Source organism: Morone saxatilis, unplaced genomic scaffold, assembly GCF_004916995.1.
Source record: "Morone saxatilis isolate NCDOM2014 unplaced genomic scaffold, NCSU_SB_2.0 Contig14, whole genome shotgun sequence".
NCBI lineage: Eukaryota > Metazoa > Chordata > Actinopteri > Moronidae > Morone > Morone saxatilis.
Window position 1 is genome coordinate 7,287,824 of NW_023339696.1, and position 3,657 is coordinate 7,291,480.

General features: G+C 39.8%; 1 protein-coding gene across 2 annotated transcripts in view; it reads right to left on the reverse strand.

The window, feature by feature from the left end:
* LOC118323695 (myocardin-related transcription factor B-like) overlaps nt 1-3,657 on the reverse strand; it is a 35,381-nt gene that overhangs the window by 21,685 nt on the left and 10,039 nt on the right. The gene's annotated exons all lie outside the window — the stretch shown is intronic.

Sequence of the window (3,657 nt, forward strand, 5' to 3'; positions counted from 1 at the left end):
AAAACCAAAACAATGACCCGAAAGACAATACAAAGCTGAGGGAAACTGCATGGACAGCTTAACTGTCATTAAGAGCAAACCCTTTCACATTACACATATTCATGATCCATTGCCCAAACTATTGATTATAGCCATCATGTTTAAGTATTAAAAGCTCAGTTATAAATGATTATTTTAAGCTAAGTAGATTATGTCATAATTTATTATTTATAGTTGTCTTAATTATTATAAGCTTAATTATAAGCTGCAAGCTGATAGTCCAGTGAGTCAGAGAGCTGGAATTACATTAAGCTGATCACGCTATGAACGCGCTGTGTAGTGGACTGAGCGGAATCTCGAGTTGGCACTCTTGTTTTGCCTAGAACCTGCCTGAAACTCTATCCCAAACTCCTTCTCTTGATCCTCTCATCTTCTTCTTTTGGTCATTTTTCCATCTCTATACAAAGAGACGCTATCCCTCATATACCAAAACATGACTTTCTTCTTTGTCAACTAAAAAAAACTAGCATGTTTTGTCATTGATTTCTCCCTACACTACCCCTTAAACCATGACTTACTCAGAAAACAGTGATAGGGGAACTTATCTCTTTCATGCATCTGCCCCTCTTGTTCCTCTTTTTCAGTTCAACCACTTTGTATTCCAATTTAGTAATAATAAGAGCAGGCTCTGTCACTGTGAGACTGCAGACAGTCCCTCTGTGTGTCCTACAGTAGCCTGAGATTTAAAAAAAACATGCATATTCCTTTGATTTCTGTGATGAGGACGTGGCTGACGCAGGATGGTGCAGTTTTTCCCCTTGGCAGCAGGAAAAATGTAACTGGCTCCTGCAGGCAAACACGGGCAGACTAACAAAACAAACACTAACACAGATACTCATTACAAGCATGCATAATATTTGCAAACACACAAACATACACAGGAGCGCACACTAAACGTACACAAATAAACACACATATTTTTAATACCTCCACTTACGGCTGCATGGTGTGAATATACATACATACGTGATCATGACACATGCTCACACACAATCAAACACACTGACATACACACAAAATACTTGTTTTCAAGGCAGATGATTTGTGCCAAGAGATGACAGGCAAGTGATGCAATGTGCTGATACAGAATCTATTCTGGGGGAGGTGTGCTCATTGCTCACATGCCACTACACGACAGCAAGTCCCTCAACAACAGTTTAAGGCAGACAAGAGCAATTACAAGACCATAGAGCTACTACATACAAGTTACATTACGGAGAGGTCTTGGTTGCTAAGCAAAGCAAAAAAAAGACACAGACGATAAAGTTATGTTGAAATAAGTCCCACAACCTGGAAATGAGTTAACATTTTTGCTCTTCCGGTTCCCTCGTTTTCCCCAGTCTATTTATGTTTTAGAATTCTCTTAATTTTAACAGTATGTTTGTTTGCGTATAGTGTGTATTTTTATTCCATGTTGGTGTTTGCGAATGTTCTTTTACTTCCCTTTATCTTTATTGTCACATTTTCCTTACAGGATACAATAAGACTAACCTTGACAAAATGCATTAACACAGGTCATACAGTGGTCATGTGCTAAGTAACAGGGATATGGCAGGCATAGGCTAATGTTTAGTGGGGCTGACCAAATTACTAACTGCTATGCAATGTAACATGACACACCTGTTGCACCAGGGTTTGCACGAGTGGCTTAGTGTAAAGATGGCTTCCATGAACAGACCACCCCAAAGCAATATTTCAATTTCACTTCTGAGCTACATCTCTTTGTGGCTGCTGTTTTTTCCCCCCTTCTCCTCCTCTTCTGGGACAGACATGAGGCACTAAACCTGGCAATATCATCTTTCAAAACACTGCTTAAATGTATTGTAAGCACATTACTGGACGGTAACTTGTTAAAGCTCTTCTGGCCAATATGCATTTATGGAATTCTGTTGTTCATGATTCAGTTTTTTTATTTTTTATTACCTGCTGTACAGGTTCAATTTAGTTTCTGTATTGAAATTTCTGCCAGTGTTTCTGTGCTCAACTCTTTTTAGTAGCCCACAACACTTTCTGTACCTTGTGCTATATGTTTCTATCACTAATCTATGGTCGTCCTCTCTCGTTCCTCTTTCTCTCTCACACATTCCTATTTGCGTCCATGTTGTAACCACTTGGAACCCAATCTCTCTAGACAGCCGCCTGTATTAAAAGGAACATTACTGTAAATTGCCAACACACACACACACACACACACACACAGGAGGAGAGACAGTTAAAGGACCAGTGAGTAGGATTACGTGGCATCTAGCGGTGTAGTTGCAGATTGCAAATCCCTTGCTTCACCCACAAAGGAGAAACTAGAGTGGCCGCGCAAAAATCCTGAACGCTCCTATCTAGAGCCAATGTTTGGTTTGTCCCTTCTAGGCTACTGTAGAAACATGGCTTTTCTACATGGCGGGCTCCATGGAAGGCAACGTGCAGTGTCTGTAGATGTGAAAGGCTCATTCCAAGGTAAGAAAAACATGACCATTCTTATTTTCAGGCGATTATACACTAATGAAAACAGTTATGTGTATTATATAGAATTTTGCCAATAGATCCTCCTAAATTATACACATAACTTGGTTTCAGTGGAGGAAAAATAAGTCTCAGTTTAGCTAAAATTCTGACATTAAGCTAATTTATGTCTTTATTGTAATGAGCCCCATTATTTCTGTAAAAATATTTCACAGAAAGTCACAGTGTACAGTAACAATCCAAATTTTGTTTAACAAGCACCTGTTTCAAATACTTCAACTTTCTAAACTAAAAGAAGAGTTTTAATTATGTCAGTTTAAAAAAGAAAAGATCCTCATATCTTATTTTTAGGGGTTGGCTCAATCCATGTCAGTACTCTTTAGACTTCTCTGGAAGTCTTTTGGAGTTCGGACAGTTTGTCCGTACCTAAATCGGTCCAAACTGCTCTCAGTCCAGCTACTTTGGTGCGAGGCCCATGCCACTACAGTCACCGGGTTGCTGAGTTCATGTGCTGAAGGCAAAGTGTGCTGTGCCCGGGCTGGCTGTACCCCAAATGTAACCCAGCCACTGAGTATTTGATCCACTTAACACCTGAACCCAGAAAATAAACCTGGAAACAGTTGATGCAGCTTTTCAAATTGACAGGAACCTGCAAATACTGCCTGAGTGGACACAATTACGGCATTTCTTTTCTCTACTACCAACGAGATCAAAGCAATAATCCAACAGGCTAAATTAGGGATGTAACGATGCATCGTGACACGATTAAAAATCGGTACAAATGCGTGACGATTCGCACCGGTTGACAGAAAAAAAATAATCGCAGAATGGCGGAGAGAAGTAGGATACGTTTCTTTTTTTTTGTTTGTTTTTTTTTAGAAATAGGTTACGTTATCTTAAAAAAAAAAGTCACTGGTTGGTGATTCATTTGTTCAACGTCAGACGTCAAGTCACGTGACTTACGTCACTACGTAGGTACGGGGCACAGAACGAGGGAAGACATGGCGACAGTAGGCAACAACTTTGAAATAGCGGTTTTAAATCACCTGTGTGGCGGCATTTTGGTTTCCCCATATACACAAATACAACCGGTGAGAAATGGACAGACAAAACCAAAACAGCATGTAAATATTGCAAGAGACTGCTAACATATACCGGCAA